The sequence below is a fragment of the Eptatretus burgeri genome, chromosome 6 (genome assembly GCF_056783735.1).
Source record: "Eptatretus burgeri isolate ZD-2024b chromosome 6, Ebu_testis_v1, whole genome shotgun sequence".
NCBI classification, from domain to species: Eukaryota; Metazoa; Chordata; class Myxini; order Myxiniformes; family Myxinidae; genus Eptatretus; species Eptatretus burgeri.
This window is the reverse complement of record NC_140966.1, coordinates 112,678,964-112,690,469: the sequence shown is the minus strand read 5'-3', so window position 1 is coordinate 112,690,469 and position 11,506 is coordinate 112,678,964. Positions and strand designations below refer to the sequence as shown.

General features: G+C 42.4%; 1 protein-coding gene and 1 long non-coding RNA gene across 4 annotated transcripts in view; both read right to left on the bottom strand.

Moving 5' to 3' along the window:
• The window catches only part of LOC147025651 (troponin I, slow skeletal muscle-like), a 69,243-nt gene extending 62,347 nt beyond the window's left edge, over positions 1-6,896 (bottom strand). The window contains exon 1 of the mRNA XM_085886852.1: positions 6,789-6,896. The gene's annotated coding sequence lies outside the window, so the exon portion shown is untranslated. The remainder of the gene's footprint in view (positions 1-6,788) is intronic.
• LOC147025650 (uncharacterized) overlaps positions 1-11,506 on the bottom strand; it is a 178,549-nt gene that overhangs the window by 18,738 nt on the left and 148,305 nt on the right. The gene's annotated exons all lie outside the window — the stretch shown is intronic.

Below are 11,506 nucleotides of genomic sequence, written 5' to 3'. Positions count from 1 at the left end.
ACCATAGATTTTAGACGGTAGTTGATATATAATGGGATTTTATGGCCATGGCCCTCATAATCAATTTCAACAATTTCAACATATTAATCCCATACTATAGATTAATATATGCACATGAGTGACGACAAGATGACATTGTTTCTATACATTTGTATATATTCGTCCAACACTACAGATTCGGACATTTAAATATGAGTGACAACAATATGATATGTTCTTCCATGTCTGTGTTGATTTATCCAAGACTATAGATTCAAATCTGTATGCATAGATTAATCCAAGACGATGGATTCATACATGTACATATCGATGAAGTCGTTCTCATTTTCCTGGCCTCTGTGTGTAATATTTCAGACAAACTGTACACAGATGTGCAAGCAATCACGTATAACTCGTGTTTGTCCACGACTTATCATTCTCGTACACGTATAATAACTTGCTTGTTCTTTCCACCCTGTAGACCTGGGTAACAATGTGCATTTGAAGAGGTCGGTGGCGGAAACGCTCCACGGGGATTCTTTGGAAGGTGTACAAGGGGGATCCGAGTATTGAACGAGCTCTGCAGCGGAGATGGAAAATGTGCAAGTTGGAGGGAAGTGGGAATCGTTCGCCATTCAAGGACATCGAGCACTGCACTGTGTGTAACGGGAAGGGTACCACGGCTTTACCTGCCTTACCTACATCACGAAAAACCTGCACTCTCTCCGTTTGGGCCTTTCATTGCTGGTATTTCCAGGTTCAGATATAATATGATGATATATTAAAGGAACTTAGGGATCTCTCGTGGAACTTTGCATGCACCTCATCAGCACCAAGTCCCATTGTGTTACATGAGAGGAAGGGTGCTGATGGTGCGGGGTTAAGAAGGGGTTGAGGTGGCAGTTTGAAGAAGAAGAGGATTTTGATATAGGATTCTGTATTCCCAGTTACAAACATATATGATGGACTGAGTTGAGGACAAGGTGAGAGGCTTGATCGACATTGAGGTTGTGTCAACTTCGGCTTCACCTTCTGCCGTGTCCCACCCACTCGTTGGCTCCGAGAACGTGTGCCATCTTTAACGTCCAAATTCCAACGGACGGGACAGCCGGCTTAACGTTCCTTCTGTAGAACAGTGTTGGAGTGTAGTCGTTGACACCCTACCTGCGAAGTATGGGGATGACGGTGTATTATCGTGAGGTCAGGAATCGAACCCACACGACAGAGCTCAAAGACGAGTCACTACTTCTGCCAAGTTGTTATAGTACAACTTTTCACATAACAATTGTGATTTTTTTTTCATTAGGCAACAACTCCGTAAGGGTAAACGAACATCCTGGAGCGATCACGTGACTCGTTTGTTGCATTATGAAGCCGATGATTGTGACGCCAACGTCGCATTTTCACTGCACGGTCCAATCAGGTGTAAGGATGTCTGCACGTGACATTGCGTTCCTGCCTCCGATTGGTGGAAATAAAACCGTGTGCCCAGTCATCACATTTCTCCGGTCACGTGAACAGTATTTTATGTTTAAATAAATAATCACATCCGTGAAAGGTTGGAGTTGTACTTTTGTGACGACAAGAAAAACTATAAATGGTGGTGGGGAAATTCTCCTTTTAATAAATCATAGTAGTATCGTGTATAGTAAACCATAGTAGTAGTATAGTGTATAGTACCGTACAGGGAGGATGGAATTACCATTTGGACCATCATGCCTGTACTATAGCCACACATTGTGCGTGTTATATAATCGGATCTGACTTCAAAAAAGGACTAACCATTAGCAGACGACTCAGAGGTGAGCACACCGGCAAACGAACCACTCTGCCATCTCTCGGCTATATAATAGTGTCTTATCCAAGGTCTATCCAAGTACGGGTATCCATGCAGTACCCCCATCCTGCTTAGCTTTCAAGCTTGCAAGTCATAATGCTCTCCGAATCATTTATCTCCAAAACATACCTCCCCCCTCCCACCCACCATCATCATAATCATCATCACCCCATCCACACATCTCTTTACCCCCCTCCCCCCCGCCCTTCCTCTTCTCCAGAAACTCATTACATCAAAAGTGGTCTCCCTTATTTCCCTCTCACTTGCACCCATTCCCCCCTCTCCCCCTCCCCCACCCTCAAAGCCCCCTCCACGGTGCCACTAATGACCAGGGAGGCCCAGGAAGCTGCGTTTATATGTGGGATGTTATTAATTTTTAATTCGTGTTCGCTATATATCAGAGATGATGGAATTTGAACAGCCATTGAAAACCTGACCGTCCATTAACACACGATCCCTTCTCGCTCTTTCCATCGGTGATTTCTCAAGTTTGTCTTCCTTCCTTATTTTGGTCGTTGCATTCTCATTTATTGTGTTCCGGAAGAGTAGTTTGGCCAGGTTACATGAAAGCCCATACCATTTGCTGATCTGTTAAACCTTGTGGAGTAACCATACTCAGACGTGAAACCCCCATTCATCGGAGCCAAGCTCGAATCTCTAAAAGACCAAACATGGCCGATGCGATGGATACTTGGCCATGGAGGGCCATAACGGGATATTCACCTGGGAGTTCTCCGTTACACGAGTGCTCAACAAGCGTCTTATTGTGGACTTTAAAGTCACCTCGTGAGCAACCGAGTGGAAACTACACTCGGATTTACTCTCCTGTGGGATGAAACCGGCCCACGCCCTGCTGGAATCAAAACCTGGAGAGTGAAGGCTCCAAAGGACCTTTAAATTCCAGATTTGAAGTCAACGAACGACGAAGGCCCATTACCTGAAAGGTGGACTGGACGGCAAACCAAGCACATCGCCTGGACCCGGACACGTCAATCCTTATAGAGTTGCTATTGGCAGGAAAAAAGAAAGATCTTAATGAAATTCCATCAAAGTTTATAAACAACGAGGAGAGGGTTGTCAGAGCAAACAGAAAGCTCATAACGGAGTTATATAGATAGGGACGCGCGGGGTTTCATTCGGTGAAAAAAGTACGTCCTTCATGACAGTTTCCCATCGGTACATGCAGGCAAAATCAGCGTTACATCGTGTCATTCACCCTCGGAACGTTCGACTCAAAGAAACGATGTTAATGAAGGATTCGTGAGAAATGAGCAATCGATGTGACGGTCGTGAAGGATGATCACACATTAACATTCACCACTCGTTCGCACACGAGGCCCGATTGCGAGCGAACCTCAGAGAATGCCCAATCTACATTGAAATTACCTGTCCAGGTGTGCGAGATACGGCATTTCGTGTTCGAGTTTTTATGGCCAAGCGTCTTCATTGATACTCATCAAAGCGTTACTTTCAAACGGAGACCGAGTGCGACACGCGGAGACGAGCCGCAACCACAACCGCGATCGAGCGAAACCCAGGTTATGATGTGGGTAAAACTTGAGGTCAAGAGGATAAAGTTCCGAGCAAAAGTGAGCTTTTTCTTATATTAGGCTGTTTACTGGTCCAACTGCCTTTCACACGAGGCCGCTTCATGTTCTCCAAACAACAAACATCACGAAACACCACAACTCTAAACAACAATAACAATACAGCAAATACAACAAGAACACAACTTAAAATAATTACACTACAATGAGCACACAATAAGGAAACACATAATCTAGACTCAAGAGTGACTATCATTAGAATAAACGCAACAATCACAATCTAGAGTGATTACCATTACAACATCCATCCATCCATTGGCACCATACTCTGTGTAGAGCGTTGGTTCTGCCAAAGCAGTCTCCTTGGCTATTGGGCACAATCCTGGATGGGTCGCCACTCCAACACAGGATACTAGCAAGCTGGCACTCATTTTGCCGACCTCAGAATAATGATAGGTACAGTCAACCCCACCTGGTATTAATTCAACAGCAGAGGGGGATTTGAACTCAGGATCCCAGGATCCCAAGCCCACCACCCAAACCATTAAGCCAACACCAGGCATACCATGACAGCAATCACAATCTAGAGTGATTACCATTAAAGCAATCACAATCTAGAGTAATTACCATTACAACAATCACAATCTAGAGTGATTGCCATGACAACAATCACAATATAGAGTGATAACCACAGCAACATTCACAATCTAGAGTGATTACCATTGCCACAATCACAATCCAGAGTGATGACTATTACAACAATCACAATGTAGAGTGATTACCATGACAAAATCACAATATGTAGTGATAACCACAGCAACACTCACAATCTGGAGTGATTACCATGACAACAAGCACAATCTAGAGTGATAACCACAGCAACATTCACAATCTAGAGTGATTACCATGACAACAATCACAATCAAGAGTGATAACCATGACAACAATCACAATCTAGAGTGATTACCATTACAAAAATCACAATATAGTGATCACCATTACAACAATCACAATCCAGAGTGATTACCATGACAAAAATCACAATATGGAGTAATAACCACAGCAACACTCACAATGTAGAGTGATTACCATGACAACAATCACAATCTAGAGTGATTACCATTAAAAAAAATCACAATATAGAGAGATAACCACAACAACACACAATCTTGAGTGATTACCATGACAACAATCACAATCTAGAGTGATTACCTTTACAGCAATCACAATCAAGAGTGATTACCACAACAACAATCACAATCTAGAGTGATTACCATGACGACAATCACAATCTAGAGTGATTACCTTTACAGCAATCACAATCAAGAGTGATTACCACAACAACAATCACAATCTAGAGTAATTACTATGACAACAATCACAATCTCGAATGATTACTATGACAACAATCACAATCTAGAGTGATTACCATCACAAGAAATATACAAAGCAAACACACAACCTAGAGTGATTACCATTTCAACAAATCACAATGCATGCAAACACACAACCTAGAGTGATTAGCTTACAACAATCACACAACAAGCAAACACACAACCTAGAGTGATTAGCTTACAACAATCACACAACAAGCAAACACACAACCTAGAGTGATTAGCTTACAACAATCACACAACAAGCAAACACACAACCTAGAGTGATTAGCTTACAACAATCACACAACAAGAAAACACACAACCTAGAGTGATTAGCTTACAACAATCACACAACAAGCACACAACCTACAGTGATTAGCTTACAACAATCACACAACAAGCAAACACACAACCTAGAGTGATTAGCTTACAACAATCACACAACAAGCAAACACACAACCTACAGTGATTAGCTTACAACAATCACACAACAAGCAAACACACAACCTAGAGTGATGAGCTTACAACAATCACACAACAAGCAAACACACAACCTAGAGTGATTAGCTTACAACAATCACACAACAAACAAACACACAACCTAGAGTGATTAGATTACAACAATCACACAACAAACGAACACACAACCTAGAGTGATTAGCTTACAACAATCACACAACAAACAAACACACAACCTAGAGTGATTAGCTTACAACAATTACACAACAAGCAAACACACAACCTAGAGTGATTAGCTTACAACAATCACACAACAATCAAACACACAACCTAGAGTGATGAGCTTACAACAATCACACAACAAGCAAACACACAACCTAGAGTGATTAGCTTACAACAATCACACAACAAACAAACACACAACCTAGAGTGATTAGCTTACAACAATCACACAACAAACAAACACACAACCTAGAGTGATTAGCTTACAACAATCACACAACAAGCAAACACACAACCTAAAGTGATGAGCTTACAACAATCACACAACAAGCAAACACACAACCTAGAGTGATTAGCTTACAACAATCACACAACAAGCAAACACACAACCTAGAGTGATTAGCTTACAACAATCACACAACAAGCAAACACACAACCTACAGTGATTAGCTTACAACAATCACACAACAAGCAAACACACAACCTAGAGTGATGAGCTTACAACAATCACACAACAAGCAAACACACAACCTAGAGTGATTAGCTTACAACAACCAAACAAGCAAACCCACAACCTCGAGTGATTAGCTTACAACAATCACACAACAAGCAAACACACAATCTAGGGTGATTAACTTACTTCAACAACAATCACACAACAAGCACACAAAAAGGAAACACGCAAGCTAGAGTGATTACCCTCACAACAATCACACAAGTACACAGTAAGGAAACACACAACTTCAAACCATGCATGTACAAATGCAACTTGAACTAGAACAGCCCTCGGAAGAGCACGTACCTCCACCAGGCAGAACAGTTTACGTTTCGTATCCACCGATAGGCTGGATCTGGATCCGAATATGAATTAAATTTAATTGGTTTGTTCTCGTCATCTAACCAATCATCCACGCAGTTTTGTCATAACTCGTCCACAACCTTAGAAATGTCATGCTATATATCGTTTTTAGCCGCCGGGAGGAAAACACACAACCTCCGTCTACCCTCGGTGGCGAAGGTAATAAAGAAACCACAACGACCAAACTACAGACATATCAAATCTATAGAAGGAGTCTCGAGCTCTTCCCTCCATGACTTCAAGCATGCTGCCCACCGTCACCTCATCATCTCTCCCATGTCCACTTCTAAGCTTGTCGACACCCACTGAGACCCTGTTCTCTCCTTCTACATGCCATTCCTCCTTTTGTGCTATAATGTACCCATCGTCTCTTGTCTGGTAACAACCCCATTTTTGTATGTTGACCACTGTCCCTGATGTTCTGCTCTTCCATGAGCCTTGATATCTGTATCTAAAAACACAAATACATTCGAGAAGCACCAGCTCTATAAGCCCCAACAAAACCTTACCTGCGCAGAGAACCACCGTTTGAGCCTCTTTCAGGTAGTGGATCAGTGGAGGCACACAGCGAGGATCGGACAGCAAGTGAGCCTTGGGGTATTTTGGGGAACACACTTGTTGCCCGACCATCACCCAGCCTCCACCATTACAGATTTTCGTCTCTCTGGGGCATTATGAGGCCTGGAGTCGCATCCATATAGGGCCGAAATATCCCACCGATGGCCCCTCCAACACATGCCCCCTCACGCGAAATCATATAGCTATTCCTGGCATCCCAAAAGCCCCCAAACTTGACTCACTTATCCGGATCATGCTCACACACATCTAAACTTGGGTTTTTAATTCAAACGAATGCAGCACATTACAATATCCTATTAAACTCGATCACACATCAAAGGAATAATGGGTGTGGAGAGATCACGGTGAGCAGTTTGGAAAACTCATCACATCTCCATGGCCTGGATATCATCGTCATCATTTCTGAAGTTCATTAGAGGTTCACTCGGTGCCTTCCCAAATCACTCAACTTCAGAACTTCAAATTTCACTTCATCATTCAGCTTGCTGCTCACATTTTTCACCAATCCACGATTTCTCAATTCCAAAACTCACCCCATCAACTCCTATTACCATTCTCATTAAAACTTCATTAAACTCACCATTCTGATTTAATAAACTTATCAAAACACCTTAACAATTAATTGTTACTTCACCAATAACATCCGAAAGTAATACTAATTACTCACCTTAAAATTATTTACACTTAATCACTCACCTCACAGAGTCCAAACACACCACTAATATAATACAGAGCCCAAACACCACTCACCATACCGAGTACTCAAAACATTCACCATACAGAGTCCAAACCCAACCACTCACTTTACAGAGTACTAACTCCACCACTCACCTTATAGAGGATTAACCCCATCACTCACCACATGGAGTACTACCCACACTACTCACCTTATAGAGTACGACCCACTACTGACCTCATATTAACCACACTACTCGCCTCATAAAGGACTAACTCCATCACTCACCTAATTGAGTACTAACCCTACAACTTATCTTACAGTATTCTAACCCCACCACACACCTTAGAGTGCTATATCTCCACCACGCACCATCCAAGATCTATCAACTTCATATCTTCATATATTCTATCTTTTTACTCATCTACCTTACATAAACTCACCACTCACTTTTCTAATTGATTAAATCCCACCACTCACTTTCCTTATTGAGTCAACCTCACCATTACATGTTCCATATAACTGGGCATCACCTCTCCTTCTCACCCTCTCAAATTACTCAGCCTCATCACATACCTTTCAAATGCATTCAACTCATCCACCAAATTCATTTCAGCTCACCACTCACCTTTTCAAGAGTTCCATCTTTCCAATCAATTAACCTCATCAGTCACCTTCCAAAACCATCGTCAACAACTACCCCCCCCCCCCCCAACCCCACACACCTCCCACCACCCCATTCACTCCGATTGCTTCACCTGCTTTTGCAGCTCATTCAATCTCAGCCCTTGCTCGGAGACTGCTCAAAATCACCAGCCTGTCATTGTCAGCTCACAACTCACCGGGCACTGTTCGAATGGACACGCTTCGCCTCGGATTGAATTTCCTCTTCGGGGCCAAACGAAGTGAAGCATCACCCGATAAAAGTTCTCAATATAGTGCGAGCGCCGGATAATGGCGACTCTGCACTTTTCAAGCACAGAATCATTTCAGGCTCAGACAGCCATTCCCTCCACGGCTCTATGTCACAATGGCAGATTCGGCGCTCGTTTCGTGATGCATGCAACGTCACAATCTTCGGTTCAGATCAATAAGGAACTCATCGCCAAATGGTATTTGGATATCACACTCACAAGATTACGAGGGTATCTGATAGAATTGTTCAAGATAATGAAGGGTATAGACAAAATAAGCAAAGAAGGGTTTATTTCAGTAGAATACACAATGATCGGACCAGGGAACAACGCCTAAGAGTAAAGAGGAGGAGACTGAGGATGGCAGTAAGACAGAGATCTTTCACCAAGAAAGTACTGCGTGGAATAGGTCACGTGGTCTCATGTATAAATAAATATTTTTTTCAAATTAGCCGTTACTCATTAATCATATTTATTTATTTAAATCTCTTGTAGAATCCAAACTATAAACATGTCAAAGTTCAAAAATAACATGACAAGTTACTCATAATGGGCTTGATATATTTAATTTGTATTAATTGATAATACTGTATAATGATATTTAATAAATTAATAATTCAATGACTGATGATATATAAATAGGGATTTAAAAAAATGACTGAAAATCTCAGGTCTCATCATCTATTTCATCCACAAGTTATATTCAGAAGCTAAGTTAAGGTTAGTTTACATCAATTATAAATTGATATTTTTGTACTGCTCTCATGTTTATAACAAAAAGGAAATCTTATAAACAGTGTTAATATTTACATGAAATGGAAATGCATATGCTACACTTGCATTTGATTCCATTCATCAACATTTTAAGATTGAACCCAAAGGCATGGCAGGACAACCTTGAGTAATGTTAGTCAACCCAGGGTCGCAGCCCATCCTCCTGGGGTTACCATGATTTTCCACCTTAAAATGTAGGTGGTCACTTAAAATCCTTTTCACCATATGTTTGGTAAATCTAAATCCTTGACACTAAATCTTCTTCTTCTTTCGGCTGCTCCCGTTAGGGGTCGCCACAGCGGATCATCCATATGATCCGCATAGTGATTTGGCACATGTTTTACACCGGATGCCCTTCCTGACGCAACCCTGGTCGCCTCTTACGACACATGGGATCTGGTACACCTATTTTAACCGGGGTATACACCGGCCCAGTATACTGGTACTCATTTCGCCGACCTCAGAAGGATGACAGGCTGAGTCGACCCCCCCTTGACACTAAATGTATGGTAATATTAAATCATTTGCACAAAATGTATGGTAAATTTAAATCATTTACACGAAATGTTTGGTAATATTAAATCATTTACACGAAATATATGGCAAGTTTAAATCCTTTATACTAAATGTATGGTAATATTAAATCATTTACACAAAATGGATGGTAAATTTAAATCCTTTACACGAAATGTATGGTGACTTTAAAATCTTTCACACAAACTATATGGTAACATTAAATCCTACACACTAAATGTAGGGCAACTTTAAATCATTTAGAATAAATATATCTTCTTCTTCTTCTTGTTTCGGCTGCTCCCGTAAGGGGTCGCCACACTGGATCATCCGCCACAGCGGATGATCACTGTCTGCCACAGCGGACAGCTACCCTTCTGTCACAAATCACTCCTGCAACTCTTCTCCACCCACTCCATCCTGCCTGCACTCTCTTTTTCACTTCTCTCCCACACTCTCCTTCGTTTTGGACAGTTGATCCCAAGTATTTAAACCCATCCACCTTCCACACCTCAACTCCTTACAACCTCACCACACCACCACCCTCCTTCTCATTTACGCACATGTACTCTGTCTTACTCCTACTGACGATCATTCCCCTTCTCTCCAGTGCGTACCTCCACCTCTCGAGGCTCACCTCAGCTTGCTCCCTACTCTCCCTACAGATCATGATGTCATCCGCGAACATCATAGTCCATGGAGACTCCTGTCTGATCTCGTCCATCAACCTGTCCATCACCATTGCAAACAGGAAAGGGCTCAGAGTCGATCCTTTGTGCAATCCCACTTTTACCTTAAACCGGTCCGTCATTCCTACCACACACCTCACCGCTGTCACACTGTCCTCATATATATCCTGCACCATCCTCACATACTTCTCCACCACTCCTGACTTCCTCATACAATACCACAACTCCCCTCTCTTGGCACCCTATCATAAGCTTTCTCCAAATCCACAAACACACAATGTAACTCCTTCTGGCCTTCCCTATACTTCTCCATCAACATTCTCAAAGCAAACATCGCATCACTGGTGCTCTTTGCTGGCATAAACCCACATTGCTGCTCACAAATCTTCACCTCTCCTCTCAACCGAGCTTCCACTACTCTTTCCCACAACTTCATGGTGTGGCTCAACAACTTTATGCCTCTGTAATTACCACAGCTCTGCACATCACCCTTGCTCTTAAAAATCAGAACCAGTACACTTAATCTCCACTCCTCAGGCATCCTCTCACTTTCCGAGATTTTATGAAACAATCTGGTTAACAACCCCACTGCCATCTCTCCCAAGCACTTCCATGCCTCCACTGGTATATCAACTGGGCCAACCGTCTTTCCACTCTTCATCCTCTTCATAGCTGTCCTCACTTCATCCTTACTGATCCACCCCACTTCCTGTTTCACTATCTCCACCTCTTCCAACCTTCTCTCTCTCATTTTCTTCATTCATCAGTTCCTCAAAGTACTCCATCCACCTTCTCAACACACTCTCCTCGCTTGTCAGCACATTCCCATTTGTGTCCTTTATCACCCTAACCTGCAGCACATACTTCCCAGCTCAGTCCCTCTGTCTGGCCAATCGGTACAAATCCTTTTCCCCTTCCTTTGTATCCAACTTCTCATACAGCTTGCCATATGCCTTTTCCTTAGCCTTTGCCACCTCTCGCTTTGCCTTTTGCCACCACTCCTTGTACTCATGTCTACTTTCTTCATCTCTCTGGCTATCCCACTTCTTTTTCGCCAATCTCTTCTTCCTTATACTTTCCTG